The following is a 17,332-nucleotide window of genomic DNA, read 5'->3' as shown; positions in this document are numbered from 1 at the left end:
GAAGGAAACGACTGCTAAGTAGCAAAGATTTTTTTCTCTCTGGGTTCCTGTGGGCCCTCACTTTTAGGCCTGAAACTGCTCCCTACCAGACTTCAAAGCCACTTGAAGGGTTGGCACTTGTAGCTTGGTAATTCCAAGCATTTGGACCATGCCACCCGACACTGCAATGAAAGGCTTTTCCAGGTCCCTTATGCAAGAAAAGAGACGCCAAGGAGCAAGGCAAAGAAGTATCACTAAAAAAAAAAAAATAGGACTGGACCCCGGCCATCTTTCTACCTTTCTCTCCGCTAATATGTCAGAACCAGGGAAATGCCTGACCTCGCTTCTTGGGAAGAGTGAGGTATGTGTATCAAAATACATAAATCCTAAAAAGCCTACTGTGAAGGGCAGAGCCCTCAGTATTTGTATTTTGATCACTTTTAAATATTTTTAAAGTGAGCGCTTCCAGGGGTAAGGTAAATAGTCCCATTTTGTGGGGTGCTTGATTAAATTCCAAACATATCATTTTGTGGGGTGTGCCTGGAGATTCTGATACCTTTGAGCAGGTTTGCCAAGAAAGCACAAATGTGAGAGGAGCCCAGCGAAACAAGGAAACTATTCTCCCAGTGGCAGGTTGCAGGGCTGTGCAAGGGAGAGCCATTGGACTTTTGTCTCCCCAGTGAAGGGGAGATTAGAATGGAATAAATTAGCGATGTGGGCTTGAGTTGTTAGTACATAACAATAACACTCTGTGCTCCATTCAAGGAGTGCCAAGCCCTTTGACAAGACTCTTGCTTTCTCTTTGGACTTCACCCCGGGGTGGGGGAGGGCACTGGCTAAGCGCATCCCAGGTCCAGAGAGAAGCGTGCCTCCCCACCCACTTACCACTGTCTCACTCTCTGCTCCTTCTCTCTCAACTTCTTGCCTTCCTTTCCTTCCTGACCACCTCCACCCATCCTTCATCATGAAGAAACCTACCCAGAAGGAAACAAAACTGTACTGAGCATCCACTTATAGTAGCAACCAAGGCATTCATTTACTGGACCATTATGTGATCATCACAAAAACTGAATAGACAGGGATAGTCAAGTGATGGTCACATATATTTAATGGTTGATTTGGCATTGATCCTTGGCTTGGGAATATCCTTTGGAGAAGGGAATGGCTATCCAGTCCAGTATTCCTGCCTGGTGAATTCCATGGACGGAGGAGCCCGGCGTGCTACAATCCACGGGTTCGCAAAAGAGACAGACACGATGGAGCAACTAACACTTTCACTACTTTTACTTTTTTGGCACAGCTACCAACCAAACGAGAATGATATGGAAGCTGCACTAGAGCCCAGGATTAGAGGCACTCACCACACTGGGCATTACCTCCTAGTTGCTGGAGTGTGGAACTTTCATCAACTGGAATAGAATTATTTCAATGTTTAGACAACAAGGACTGTTGAATCTTGGTCCCGAGCTATCGCCATATTACAGATAAAAATGGGTCTACAGAGGTTTTAGATACCTTACCCCCAAACCACAAATTGATTATAGGCTTGGGACCCAGTGACTCAACTGGAAGGTCTTTTCCACCCACCTTGCTGGCCCTCTGCCTTCTTTCCTTTGTCATTTTGTGTATATATATATATATAAATATATATATATATATATTTCACATATATGGTAAGTGAAAGTTGTTTGGTTATGTCCGACTCTTTGCAACCCCATGGATTATACAGTCCATAGAATTCTCCAGGCCAGAATACTGGAGTGGGTAGCTGTTCCCTTCTCCAGGGGATCTTCCCAACCCAGGGATCGAACCCAGGGATCGAACCCAGGTCTCCCACATTTACCAGCTTAGAGACGAAAATATGCAGTGTTCTGGAGAGGACATGCAAGGGCACCAGAAGACTCTCTTCCAAGGAACTTCTCAAGCTGCATATATTAATCTCCACTGGTCCCATGAAAAGTCTTCTCAGTAGTGGCAAAATGGGAGGGGAGGGAGTGAAGGGGTGAAGAAAAAACTGACTGAAAAGAACGCCTCTATTTCCTCTTTTCCCCACAAAGAGGCAAGGACCTTGTTTTATTTTGTTCCTCATGGTACCCCCTAGAGCTCAGCACATGGTTGCCACCCAATAGAATTTGGTTGAATGGATGAATAATAATTTCTCCCATTTCTACAACACTTTCTATTCTTACACCTGCTCTCATTGGACCCTCAAGGAGTTCAGCAGGATTACAGGGCAAACATTGTTATTTCCATTTACAGATGAAGAAGCTAAGATGCAGAGGGCTAAGATGGTTTGCCTGCATCACAAACCAACCATATTTGGCCCTGCCAACTCCTGGTCTGGGGCACCTTCTCCCACAGGGCAGTGTCTCCTAATATGAATAAAAGTTAGCATAACTGGAAACAAAACAGCTTACAATTTGCAACCTGCCGCACACTTAGGGTGACACTGAAGGAGCACCAGCACACAGGAGACCTGGGTCTCCCTCTCCCTCTTGCTTTCCCCACACTCACCTCAATTCACCAGCTCCAAGGAAGTCCCTCATTATTTTTACACCTCAGCCATACTACCTGCATATAGTGCTAGCTTTATATTTTTTCATTTTTAAGTGACTTCTCCCCTTAAGTAAATAAGTAAAATTACTTAAGGGAATGATTTTTGTAGCCTATACCAATTGGCTCAGGACTCCTTTTCTTACAAAGTTCAAATATGACATTTAATAGACGGAAAAGAATAACATCAATCTAAAGAATAACATCATTCTATCCAACTATGGACAATTCCTACTCATGAACTCCCTCTTCAGGGCCTCCAAAAGGTAAGGGGCAGTGGCCATGGCTTTTCCCTCTTTTTACCTATTACAAGTCCCTGCAGTGTGGTTTCTGGACCAGCAGTATCACTAGAATCGGAGCCTCTTATGAATGATAAAATCTTTAGTCCTAAACCTACTAGAGTCAGAGTCTCTAGAGCGAGGGGTCCAGTGATCTATTTTAAAAGGCCTCCAGGTGATCCTGGCGCACGTAAAAGTGTGATGGCTACTAATCTATTATATCCTATTATTTTCCTGCCTGAGCCAGGAACACCTTGTGTTCCCATTGGGTGCTCTGGGACTCTCTGTCCACTCATTTCTTTGATCTTTCTTCCCTCCACATGAAAACCCATGATATAGTCTTATTAATGACATTATTAACTTACCTCCTTGGAGGAAGGGGTGGACTAGATAATCTACTGAGATTTTTTTCAAGTCAAGAAGCTCTGATTCTTCACAGAGTCACAGCTAAGCAGATGGCCTTAAAGAAGAGGAGTGTGATGTTAGTTATGTGTTTATCAGGCATTGTGTGCTAAGTTGCTTGGGTCGTGTCTGACTCTTTATGGCCCTGTGGAGTTTAGCCTGCCAGGCTCCTCCGTCCATGGGATTTTCCTGGCAAGAATACTGGAATGGGTTGCCATGCCCTCCTCCAGGGGGATCTTTCTGACCAAGGGATTGAACTCATGTCTCTATGTCTCCCTCATCGGGAGGCAGGTCCTTTACCACTACTGCCACCTAGGAAGCCCATGGGTTTATCATATATGGCCTTTATTATAGTGAGGTACTTTACTTCTATACATACTTTATTAAGAGTTTTTATCATAAATGGGTATTGACCCTTGTCGAATACTTTTCCACATCTACTGAGATGATCATATGGCTTTTATTATTTTTTTGGTTAATGTGGTATGTCAATGTGATCTGCAGATGTTGAACCCTCCTTACATCATTACAGCATTATTTACAATAACCAAGATATGGGCCCATCAACCGATGAATGGATAAAGAATATATGCTGTATATATATATACAATGGAATACTACTCAGACATGGTAAAAGATGAAATCTGGGCATTGCAACAATATGGATGAACTTTCAGGGTATTATGATAAATAACAGTAGTAGTTACCAGAGGGGGGAGTGACCAGGGGGAGGGCAAAATGAGGAAAGGGACCAACTGCATGGTGATGGATGGAAACTAAATTTTTAGTGGTAAGCATGCTGTAGTGTACACAGAAATAAAAATATTGGGTTGTTCATTCAGGGTTTTCCATAATATCTTACAGAAAAATCTGAATGAACTTTTTGGTCAACCCAATAGGAACGGTGCACAACATGAAACTTACATAATGTTTTAAACCAGTGTTATCTCAATAAAAATTAAATTATAAAAAAAGAAGACAGACAGAAGAGAACTTCTGCCTGGTAAGCTTCCTTTGCTGCAGGCTCCAAGGCTGGAGTAAAGTGAGGACATAGGCCAGTTGCCAGCTCTTAGTTACAGCCCCAGGAGATCTTTGATGTTCTCCCCTTGCAGTCTGGGGTCCCTGTTTTCAAGAATTTATCAGAATGACCTAGACTTAGCAAACTTGCTCTATGTACCTTGGACAAAATATCCGCTGAGTCAATTCTGTGAGGAGCCTTGGATTGTCAGCCTAAAAGTCTGTTTATAGTTGACTGCCTCTGGCAAACTGCTATCAGATGCAAAAAAAAAAAAAAGTGTCATAGGTTTGGCATATACTAGATTATCCTCAGCACTTGCATTAGGTAGGTGGTCAAGCGACAGCAGGTAGCAAATACAAAACGAAGAATCTAGTCCCTGCCCCACTTCTCCTTTACGACCCCCTCCCTTCTTTCCCAAATTCCCACCCATGAAAAGACAACCTAAAGGACTCAAAAGAAGGATGATTTCTCCACACCTGGATATTCTCACACAGTTAAGAAAGAAAGAATCCAATCTGTGTTCAGTTCCTGGGTTCTGATACGCTTTTCCTTTCTAAGCTTCTACAACCTACTGCTCATGAGTTCATTTTGCCAACCACAAAATGTAGCTAACTCCTAACCTTCGGCTTTACTTTCCTCCCTCTTCTAGGTTCTTTGAGTTATGAAAGCACAAGAGTGAATGTAGAGACGGTTGAGTAGGCTAAGATAAAAATGTTATAATCTCCATTGAAGACAACAGGCAAAGGTCCTGGAATCGGAGTCACGAGACTTGGGTCTCCAGCCAGGGCTTTGCCACTGGTGAGCTGGGAGGCTGAGGCAGGTTACTGCTCCACTGGGGGTCACTGCAAAACAAGGGGCTTGAGCAAAACAAACCTCTGGGCTGTTTTCCAACTGTTTGATACCGTGAATAGAAAGACAGGACATAATTATGTCTTATTTGGGAGTTGCATTGCCCTTGTCTGAAAACTCAAGTTTGGGGACAGCAAGTAGATTTCACTTTGTTTACCAATCTGTTCTATCTGCGTTGATTGCCTGAAATGTGGGAAGGGGTAGCATAAAGGACGATAAGATCTTCCATGGGAGGGCAGGTAGTTACATCCCCAGTGTCTCATTTGTATCTTTTTCTGCTCTTTCACAGCTAATAACACTTCTATGAATACTTTTAACTGCATCTAGGCTGCCTAAAATACAAGTACCATCAGATCATAGAGTCCAGTGCCCAGTACAGAGCCTGGTACCTGACAGGTTCTCAGTAGCATTTTTTGAATGAATGAATATGGGTCTGTATATCTTAAGGGCCTGTCTAGAGCGATAGCACAACCAAAGGAGAGGACCACATTAGCACTGGACTCACGTAGAGAGAACAGTCCTATTTCACGTGTTCTCTAATGGTATTTGCTAACTCTGGTTTTTATTTTCTCTGAGACTGAATGTCAGCTTTCAACTTGATAGAAGAGAGTACAGCAATGACGGGAGGAGGAATTTTCCTGGGATTCAGTGAACACTTCATTTGGATATTGCTTCTTTCTTGAATTCTTTCACTGAGAGTTTGAATAGGAGGCCATCAGCTTGAGAAAAGATCCAAAATGGAGTCTAGCTGCTCCTTATTGCTCAGATTTTCCAACCACAGGTGAAGTTTCCCTGCGTTTTGAACACCTCATTCTGCTCCCCTGTACTCTTCGTTTGTGTTGGAGGGGGCACATTATTATAGTTGGGTATTAAGCTTTTCGGAAGGCTGAGAGAGAAGGAGGCTTTCTTGGTAAGCCTGGCTCTGTGGCTTGGCAGTCACACAAGAAAATGACTTTATCCCCAAACCAGATGTTCAAGTTGTTTTAATAATATCTTATGAGCCCTCCTCTAAATAAAACAAAAACTCACTCTATCAGAATGTTCCCTGGGATTAGAAGGTTGATCCTTGCTATCTAGTTGTACCCACCAGAGGGTACCAAGCACCAAGGCGAATTTGTAATAAATCCCTGACAAAACTCAAAGTTGGTTTGGGATGATTTGCTCAGGATTCTGTGTGAAAGTATCAGTACCTGAAAACATTAAGATAAGTCCCTAAATGCCTCATAAAATTTCTAGGTAGACACAGGTCTCTATTTATTACCAGAAATAGTGTTAGGACATTGAATAAATCCCCATGAACTGGGACTGATTTGCATTTTTCTTGCACAATCAGTTTACCTGGAATCTTAAAATGAGGTTTTCCCGTGTACATGAAGTTGGCTTCCATGATCGTTTTAGTTTTTCTTTAACTCAACCATTCTAAGACTTTCTGTAGGAATCATTGACTTGTCCAGACTTTTCCAATTTGCATTCAGTTGTCCTGCTATCAGGTGGCTTCTGGCGGTGGCTTCTGACTCAGGGGCACAACCCAGAGAGTTAAAGGATGACCCATTTGATCCTTTGGTAGGATTATGGGTTTTCTTTGAGTCCTAGGGACCTCTATGTTTACTTGTATATTTTCACATAGCATTCTGTGCCTTTCTCCCATAGCAATGTCCTAATTTTGTAATTAGACAATTCTGATTAATGTCCAGACCTCCTGTAGTAGCCCCTTATGGACAAGAATCATGTATACCTTATCACTGAGGCCCCTAGAAAGATTCCCTCTCAATAAACACCTATTGAAAAATGAATAAATCATTGGATAAAATAATGAATGAATAAATACAGCTAGTAATTAGCATTCTTTTTAGTAAGGTTCTTGAGAAGTTGTAAGTAAACTGCAGTTTTTTCTTAATTAATTACACAAATATTTGTTGAGCAACAGGCTCTAGGCACTGAGAGATATGTTTCTGTCTTTAAGGAACTCACAAACTCTAGGGGGAAACAGATGAGAAATTAGACCATCACAACTGATGCCACATGAAAAATAAGAGCAAAGGGTTTTGCGAAAATACAAAGCAACATCTGGCTAAGTCTGGAAGAGATCAAAGATGACTTTCCAGAGGGGGTGATGCCAAGTTTTGAGAGTAGGTGAGGGAAAGTCAATTCAAGAAACGTCTTTAACAACAGATCTTCAACACAAGAGGTGATGTGTTTGGATTTCTCCTTGTGCAAAAACTCCCCATAGGGTCAATAGCCAAATAGGGGACACAATTAGCAAGGAAGTTGAGAGCAGAATCTCTGGAGGCAGACTGTCCTGGCAGGAATCCTGCTTCTACCCAACCGTTAGGCTGTGTGACCTTGAATAAATTGCTTAAACTCTTTATGTCTCAGTCTCTTCATTTTAGAATAATAGTATTATCAACCTCATGGGATTTCATGAGGAATAAATGAAATGAAATATGCAAAGCTCTTAGAATAAATCTTGACACATGGAAAGACCAAATACCAGTTGTTATTATCATTGTCATCACTGTTGAGAACTTCCCAGATGTGGCACATGCTGAGGGCATGGTTTGGCTCTCTCTTTGAAAGAGACAAAAATGAATCAGGGAAGGATCACACTGAATAAAGAAAAAAAGTGCATCGACTGTGTCTAAATAATGACCACTGATTTTCACCCACCCACCAATACTCCATGGGATGGTTCTGACATCACTGATTGACTGGAGAACAAAATAGAAAATATATGCATCTAAACATATCATTTTCAAACCTGCTTCCTCAGTGCCTGGAACAGAGTGGAGAATTAAATCATCATCATCATTATATTTATAAATATGTGAAGGCCATCTACCTTTCCAAATTAAACAGTTTGTCAAATCTACTAATTAAGTTGCTTTATTGAGCAACTTCTACAGCAGGATACATATATGACTTGATTCTTGCCTGCAGAAATCAGAATCTTTTTTTTTTTTTTTTATAAATTTATTTATTTTAGTTGGGGGCTAATTACTTTACAATATTGTAATAGTTTTTGCCATACATTGACATGAATCAGCCATGGGTTTACATGTGTTCCCCTTCCTGGACCCCCCACCCACCTCCCTCCCCATCCCATCCCTCTGGGTCATCCCATTGCCCCGGCCCTGAGCCCTTGTCTCATGCATCGAACATGGAATGGTGTTCTGTTTCACATATGATAATATACATGTTTCAATGCTATTCTCCCAGAACGTCCCACCCTCACCTCACCTGATAAGAAATCAGAATCTTATGAGGCAGACAGATGTGTGAACAGAAAATGAGAGTATAATAAATGTGGTGGGTACCAGAGGGATGGGACTGCCCAGGTGGTGCTAGTAGTGAAGAACACCCCTGCTGATGCAGGAGACACAAGAGACATGGGTTAGAGCCCTGCATCAGGAAGATCCCCTGGGGAAGGGCATGGCAACCCACTCCAGTATTCTTGCCTGGAGTATCCAATGGATAGAGGAGCATGGTGGGCTACAGTCCATGGGGTTGCAAAGAGTCAGACATGACTGAGCAACTAACACTTTCACTTTCAAATGTGGTGGGTACCAGAGGGATGGGGCTTCCCAGGTGGTGCTAGTGGTAAAGAAGATGATGCAGGAGACACAAGAGATGTGGGTTCGAGCTTTGGGTCAGGAAGAAGGACTTGGCAACCCACTCCAGTATTCTTGCCTGGAGAATCCCATGGACAGAGGAGGCTGGTGGGCTATAGTCCATGGGGTCACAAGGAGTTGGACATGACTGAAGCAACTTAGCACACACCAGAGGGATGTCTGCATGAAGGGCCACTGGAGCACAAAGGAGGGACAATATGCCCACCCAGGAGTCAGGAAAGTCTCCATGGAAGGTAAGTAGGAACATGATGTGCAAACATGGGGAAGGCAAGGTCTCCCGAATTCACTGTGCTGTACTCACTAGGCAAGGAAAGCACCTTGCCACAAGGGTGCTCAATAAATAGACACGGTATCACTGAATGGATGAATAAAGAGGCTAGTTCTTCCTACTGCCTATCCTTTTCTACCCCTTCCTCCCAGTGACATCTTCCCACATGCTCTCTTCAACCCCAGGGGGAACCTCCATTACATTACTCATCCCTTCACTGCCTGATCTTCTGCAAACCTCTCAAAAGCCTCCTCTATTATTGCTCAACAAACACAGGTGTCCTGGGTGAAGCATAGAGCATTTAAATCATGAGGAAAGCCTGACACGATGAGCATCTCCCACTAATATTTCACTGGAGAAATGTGAAGTGCTGAATCAGGGGAGGACAGAGTGTGCTGTGTGGTCATTGTAATAGCCATGCCATGTCCCACTTGGCCTTTTCCCTTCACCCTCCCTTCAGAGAAGAGTGTCAGGTCTGCTGAGTTTCACATCTACACGCAAAAACACAAAACACACGCCCCTGTGCCAAGAAGGCTGAACCCAACACACCCCGTGGCTCCTTACCACCTCATCAGAAAGAAAGGAGACCCTGAAGGAATCTAGGAAAATGGGACCTCCAAACCATCCCACAGCTGCAAGCAATGTAATGCTTTGTTCAGGGCCAGACACTGCATCCTGGCCAATCCATCCTTTCACTCTGCATCAGCGCCATCCCCTCCCCATCCTTTCTGCACCCAGATTTCATTCTCAGTGCTAGATAGCCAACAGTTTAAAAGGTCTTCCAAATAAAATCACATTTCCTTCTCTTTTCATCCCCAGAGCAGGTTGTATCCAAACCACGTGGCAACTTCACTCCTCATAAATCAATTGTTTAATTGACAGAAGAGGGGATTTGTTTAGAGGCTCTCAAAACTCAAAATTTCACATGACCCATCTTCCCCAAATACCCAGAATACCTTGATAGTCTATTGTTTTCACAGGGACTTTGCAGCTTCCAAGGTCTGGAGAAGGGTCAAATGCCTGAACTCCAATTTTCTCCCCATTTCCCTGGTCTGAGAAGACAAGATTATCATCTGGGATTTGTGGCCAAGGGTAATCTGTGTGGCCTCTTCGCATGAGGAGGAAATGGAATGTTTGGGTGAATAGGGTTTTTTTCCTTATCCATAGATTGCCCACAATGCTATGCAGAGAAGTCTCCAAGTTTTGGAGTAAAACAAAACAAAACACACAAAAAACTTTCAAATAGTTGAGGAAGAATTTTAGAAAGTACTGGGGGAGGAAAAAGTGGTAAGATTATAGAGAAAAAGAAATGGAGAAAGGAAGAGAATTGAAGCAGAAGGAACAGAGGAAGACAAGAAAACAATGAAGAGGAGGCCTATGTCCAGAAGCTTCTACCTTTGAGCAGATCTTTCATTTAAATGAAATTCTAAGTTCAGAGAAGAGGTAGTGAAAATTCATGCGTTGATTTCTGTAGAGTCTTTTATAATATCATGGACTGATGAGGTATCTAAGAAGTGACAGGTGCCATGTTTCAGAGAGAGCTATAAGTGAAAGTAAAGTGAAGTCACTCAGTCAAGTCCGACTCTTTGCGACCCCATGGACTATAGCCTGAATCGCATCCTCTGGCCATGGGCTTTTCCAGGCAAAAGTACTGGAGTGGGTTGTTATTTCCTTCTGCAGGGGATCTTCCCAACCCAGGGATTAAACCCGGGTCTCCTGCACTGCAGGCAGACGCTTTACCATCTGAGCCACCAGGGAAGCCCACAGAGAGAGCTATGCTATGCTATTTTGTAATTAGAAAATGTGTGTTGTTTCAGTAAGCTGATAAAGCCTATGATCTCAGGCACATTCTCACTAGGCTGGCCTCAGCTGTACATCCTGTGTCTAGCTCAAGTTCAACCACATCTCACCACCTCCTCTGTAATCACTATGGTGCTCATCACCATAATCTTCCTCCTGGAGAATCGCAATAGCATCAGAAAGGACTGGAAATTCCAGGGTCCCCAGTCCTGAACACACATTAGAATCACCTGGGTATCTTTTAAACCTACAAAAGCCTGGACCCCACCCCAGATCTGATACATGGTTAAATAAGCATCTCTGGAGGGTGGCCCTGGGCATTGTGTTTTTCAAAAAGCCTTCCAGATGATTCTTTTTTTTTTTTTTAATCATTTTGTGTATTTCTTTTGGCTGTGCCTGGTCTTTGTTGCTGCACAGGCTTTTCTCTAGTAGTGGGGCATAATGGTTACTCTTGAGTCGTGGTGCTTGGGCTTCTCATTGCGGTGGCTTCCCTTGCTGCTCCATGGGCTCTAAGACATGAGGGCTTCAGTGGTGGTGACCCAGGGCTCAGTAGTTGTGGTTTCCTGGCTCTAGAGCACAGGCTCAATAGCTGTCGAGCACAGGCCCAGTTGCCCCTAGGTATGTGGGATCTTCCTGGACCAGGGATCAAACCTATGTTTCCTGCACTGGCAGGCAGTTTCTTTACTGCTAAGCCACCAGGGAAGCCCCAGATGATTCCAATGAGCCTGCCAGGGCTGAGAATCACTATTCTAGACCACAGTCTGGGAAACCACTTTTTCGTGTATTCAAAAGATAATCCTGAGTGCCTACAGGGTATCAGGAACTGCATCGATGCAAAATCTATCCAGTACTCACTAGGAAAGTCCAGGCCTAGATTCTCCAAGTCTACCATGGTGTAGTGATTGGGGTCCACAGCCAACTCAGCAGGATGTCATGGGGCTGTCATCTGGTGTCTGGGTCACTGAATTACATTAGAATAGTGCAACAAAAATGAAACAGCACACCCATGGTATTTTTATTGGGCTTTTCTTTCCCAAATGCACCTCACACATCTTTGCAACATAACAGTATGATAATTTGGGGGCAGGTGTCATCTTCCTGGTTTAATTGAGGACTTTGCTCCAGCAGTGCTGGTCTTTCAGTCCCTTGGCTGTGTACCCCAGGGCCTTGCACTTGCTCTCCCCCTGCTTGGGAATCCTCTTTTCCTAGATAATCTGGCAGGATTCTTTTCTCACTTAGTCCACAGTCCAGTCTAGAGAAATATTATCTGACCACTCAGGTACCCTTCCAGTTACTTTCTATTGTAGCGCCTTGTCTTATATTCTGTGGGCTTCCCTGGTGGCTAATACAGTAAAGAGTCTGCCTGCAGTGCAGGAGACCTGGGTTTGATCCCTAGGGTGGGAAGATCCCCTGGAGACGGAAATGGCAACCCACTCCAGTATCCTTGTCTGGAAAATTCCATGGACGAAGGAGCCTGGCAGGCTATAGTCCATGGGGTTGCAAAGAGTCAGACATGACTGAGCAACTTCACTTTTCTATATTCTGTACAGCACATATCACCAACTGAAACTGTATGATTTGTTTGTTGATATATTGTCTCCTCCCCTCTCCAGCTGGATGTGAAAGAGCTTAGGACACTGCCATGCTCACTGCTAAATACCCAATACATGGTTCAGTTTCTATTTTAAGGCTATTCTTCTTATTAAATACAGAGAATGGACTGCCGATAGGCAATATGGAAGCAGGGATATGAGCTGTTGGAATAGTCTGGCCCACAGTGATGGCAGAAAGTGACGAGGAACTAAAGAGCCTCTTAACAAAGGTGAAAGAGAAGAGTGAAAAAGCTGGCTTAAAACTCAACATTCAGAAAACGAAGATCATGGCATCTGGTCCCATCACCTCATGGCAAATAGATGGGGAAAAAGTGGAAAAGTGACATTTTATTTTCTTGGGCTCCAAAATCACTGCAGATGGTGACTGCAGCCACAAAATTAAAAGACACCTGCTCCTTGGAAGAAAAGCTATGACAAACTATACAGTGTATTAAAAAGCAGAGACATCAGTTTGCCGACAAAGGTCTGTGTAGTCAAAGCTATGGTTTTTCCAGTAGTCATGTACGGATGTGAGAGTTGGACCATAAAGAAGGCTGAGTGCCAAAGAATTGATGCTTTCAAACTGTGGTGTTGGAGAAGACTCTTGAGAGTCCCTTGGACAGCAAGGAGATCAAACCAGTCAATCCTAAAGGAAATCCGTCCTGAATATTCATTGGAAGGACGGATGCTGAAGCTGAAGTTCCAATACTTTGGCTAACTGATGTGAAGAGAAAAGACCCCGATGCTGGGAAAGATTGCGGGCAAGAGGAGAAGGGGCAACAGAGGATAAGATGGCTGGATGGCATCACTGACTGAATAGACATGAGTCAGTGTGAGTAGGAAATGAGCAAATTCAGGGAGACGGTGAAGGACAGGGAAGCCTGCTGTGTTGCAGTTCATAGGGTCTCAAAGAATCAGACACAACTCAGTGACTGAACAACAGTGGTGATGGTGGTGGAGACAAAAAGAAGACAGCATACTTCAGAGATACCTCAGAGATTGAACCAAAGCCTTGATGACAGGTTGATTCTGAGAAGACTGCTGGCAGGGAGCTGGTGGATGCTTGCTCCATATCTGAGATGTACATGACTGGGGGGCCTCAACTGGCTTATACACACCTTTTCTTCTGTTTCTCTGAATTACACCTACACCCCTTTAAATAGTGCCTTGTACCACAGGTACCCACTAGCATCCTACAATCCCTTCAGATAGTTTTAAAATTAATTTTATTCTTATGTGCATTTACATGGTTCAAAAACTTAAATGATGTCTTATAGAATAAGGCATACATTGAGAGGTCTAGCTCCTACCCTGTCTCCAACTATGGTTATCCACACATTTCATCATTTTTAGATATGCGATTATATCAGCTTTTCTGGGCAACAAGCTTACTGGCTTAAAGCAACAATTTAGCTTGTGATTCTGTTGTGAACTGAATGGTTTTTTTGGGCTGGGTGACCTTGGAGGAACTCTTCTGAGTACCTTCCGTGCTTCTGGGGTCATGGTGGAAAGCGGTGATCTAGGCTGGTGTGGTCATACTGTATTCACTTAGGTGAATTGAAAGTACATGTCTTAGAATTCCCTTCCCTGTATAATTCTGGACTAGACGACACAGGATATTTGCAAGATATTTGGGGGGGTGGAAGTGAAGCAGCAGCCATTATGCTTGGAACGCTGGTACAGAGCCTGAGGGAACAATTAGCCCATGTGCTTTGTCACAGATCCACAGGCTCACCCTTCTGCTATGGGGCAGCCGCAAGACCCACATCTCCTACAGCTTCCATGGATCTCCTCCTTCTGCTTCCCTGAGTCCTGAGCCAGGCACACGTATGGCTCCACAACAAAGGGAGTAGATGGAATAGAAGACAGACATGGCTTCCAGGTTGGCTTCCATCTCTCTTGCTTTGGGTTCACTTTTTCTTTTGAATAATCTATGCTGCTGACCTTGGATGACTCTCAAGTGTAGCATCAGATACAAAAGCTGCAGCATTCAATAGTCTTTATCAGCTCTTCTTTGTGGTCTTTGACTGATGACTTTCAGTTTTGCAGGGTCCAAACCCTACAGTAAGTCTCTTATTCTATATCACTCTGCAGTTGACACGTTGCTGGCTAGTTTAGGGGTTGGGATATGAGGTAGGCAGCTGGGTCATGTGTCTTTCACCATCCATCATGTTAGCCCGGGCTTTTTCACGTGGCACTCAGGATTGCATGAGCAGCTAGCGAAGGCAGTTCCCAAATTCTGCTTGCTTTATATTGTCCAAAGAAAATTACATGGCCACAACCAGAGACAGCGTGGAAGGCACAACTCACAGAGAGTAGATAAAGAGAAGTGTGAGCAGATAAGGCTGTTACTGCAAACAATATGCCTTGGCACTTTTGTTGATTTCTTCTATATCCTCTTTATGGGAACACAGCAAATATGAACACATATTTTACTTTCCCTCTTTTCTCATGTGAAAGACTGAATACCATACATATGCCATATATATACTTGGGATTTTGCCTTTTTAACTTAATAACATATGTCAGCAGTATCTACTTTTCTATTCTTTTATAAAATTGCATAGTATTTCTTTGCATGACTGCACCATAGTTTGCTTAATCAGAATCTTGTATGTGGACACTGTTGTTATTTCAACAATGCTGTAAAGAATCAACTTGTACCTGTGCCATTTTATTCATGTTGCTGCCTTTTTAACTTAGAATATTTTATAGTTTCCTCCATGGATTATTTTATGGGGCTGAGATTTCTCCCTTGTCCTATAGTTGTCATGTTGGTGTCATATAGTCTGGGTATCCAGTGTCTTCTTGATGCTGGATGTTGGGAAGGTCATCTATGCACTCTCCTAGGGTGGTCATTCTCAAACTTTAATCTACAAAACATTCACCTGAAAGACTAAATAAAAATTCATATTCCCAGGTCCCAGTCCCCAGATTCGCTAAGAAGTTGTTCCAGAGTAAAGCTCGGTATCTATATTTTAAACAAGTATCATATTCCCAGGTCCCAGTCTGCAGATTCACTGAGAAGCTGTTTCAGAGTAAAGCCTGGTATCTGTATTTTAAACAAGCTTCATATTCCCAGTTCCCAGTCCTCAGATTTGCTGAGAAGTTGTTTCAGAGTAAGCTTGGTATCTGTATTTTAAACAAGCATCATATTCCCAGGTTCCATTCCTCAGATTCGCTGAGAAGTTGTTTCAGAGTAAGCTTGGAATCTGTATTTTAAACAAGCATCATATTCCCAGGTCCCAGTCCTCAGATTCACTGAGAAGTTGTTCCAGAGTAAAGCTTGGTATCTATTTTAAACAAACACCTCAGATACTTATGAAGCAGCTGATCTGCTGCACACAGAGAAGTAGGTTTGTAAATACTGGTTACCTGGAATTACAGAATGTCAAGTGTACCAAGGGCCCACAAGAGGAAGATATATTCTCTGGGGGGAAAAAAAAATCCTCAATTTAAGGCAAATGTTCCTTTGTTGATTCATTCATCCTGCCTCTCTTGATGATGCTCATTCCCCATGATGTATTATGGGGTGGAAGTTGTTATAGTGATGGGATAAGGGTGCAGAATTAGAAGGTGATTGCGAAAGCTTGTTCAATTTGGAAAGAAGCCCAACAAGAAGGCTCTGAGATACCAAGAGGTAGCTTGAGTTCAATGGAGTCTTCTAAGACCCAAGCCAGATGAAGCTCTGTCTTTCTTGTGTTCCCCCTGCTTATTCAGGAAAAAACAACAAAACACTATTGGATGAACAGAGTAGATCCCAGCAGTGCCTAACAACGAGGCACTAAGTAGAAAAGACAAAGTTCAGAGAGAGAAATGAGATTCAGAAAGAGGGGAGGGCCTCCATTATTCAATCGAGGGCTTTAAGACAGAGTTGGACAGGTTTTCTATGACTGCCCATGTGACCTGAGTCTCTGGTTTCACACTTAGTCCACCATCCATTACATAATAATTAGCAAAGAATAATTCCTTCCTTGTGCACTCTTAGAGAGCAATTCTCCCTGCCTCTGAAACACATCTCCCATCTTTTTTGCGTGGTCAATTGATTCTTCTGTCTCTGCCTAGCAGGCTGAAAGCTCCATGAAGGCAGGACAGTGTCTGAATTTTGCTTCTACTCTTTGCCAGGCTGACTCACTGGTGTTCCAAAAATGACTCAAACCAGACATTTTATCTAGATAGGAATATGTCATACAGTGCCTGGGTAGGACAGGGCTAACTAGGTTTGAACCATACAGAACCAGAAACTAGTCTGTTGAAAACTTTTCTAATCATCACACACATAAGGCTGTAAGCAAAAGATTCAGTTCTCATAGATCCTTACTCACAACAAACTTGAAAATGCAGTTTATATAATTATAAATGTCACATGCATTTATTATTTTTCTTTTTTTATAAATGGGAAAACAAAGGAAATAGTATTTATCATTACACCTGTTTCTTGTTGGGTACAAACCTGTGTTGCTACTATAAATAAAGGTGATCAGTACATTTTTTTCTATTGTCTTTTCAGAAAATAAGTAATATTAACCATTGTCATATGAAGAAAGTACCAAAGAATATTCAATCAAAACTCAGTTAGAAAAAATATTTTATCAATGTGCCAGGCAGCTAACAAAAATTTTCCTTTGTGATATATGTGTTATTTGTCAACTTTTAAAAATCTGTGATTTGTTGTGATTTATTTTCCTATAAGCACAATTTTGTATTTTTCTTAATGAGCATCTCCCCTAAACCAGAATCTGCCTGTGGTCATGCCCCATGAACTTTCAGTACACACTTAGGTAATAAGCAGTTGTACCATTACTTTAAATTGAGAACATAGTCTCAGATTAAAAAGCTTAATTAGTCTAAGGTATCATTAACACATCCTAAAGTGACATAGGGCTGCTTCCTCTTTCCTTAGTGTGCGTGTAGTTCAGAAATATATATTGAGTATATTTGGAAAATTGCAGTCAGATAGGGGA

The 17,332-nt window shown here is 42.7% G+C and overlaps 1 long non-coding RNA gene across 1 annotated transcript in view; it reads right to left on the bottom strand.

The window, feature by feature from the left end:
• LOC145547023 (uncharacterized) overlaps nt 1-17,332 on the bottom strand; it is a 126,819-nt gene that overhangs the window by 24,928 nt on the left and 84,559 nt on the right. Inside the window, exons 5-7 of the long non-coding RNA XR_014083469.1 lie at nt 4,390-4,481; nt 3,176-3,270; nt 865-953 (exon numbers count right to left, since the gene is read on the bottom strand). This is a non-coding gene — a long non-coding RNA (uncharacterized LOC145547023). The remainder of the gene's footprint in view (nt 1-864; nt 954-3,175; nt 3,271-4,389; nt 4,482-17,332) is intronic.

This window comes from Giraffa tippelskirchi, chromosome 4 (genome assembly GCF_054371585.1).
Source record: "Giraffa tippelskirchi isolate mGirTip1 chromosome 4, T2T-mGirTip1v1.2.pri, whole genome shotgun sequence".
Taxonomy (NCBI): domain Eukaryota; kingdom Metazoa; phylum Chordata; class Mammalia; order Artiodactyla; family Giraffidae; genus Giraffa; species Giraffa tippelskirchi.
Note: the sequence above shows the minus strand (reverse complement) of the source record. Positions and strands in the feature narration are given on the sequence as shown.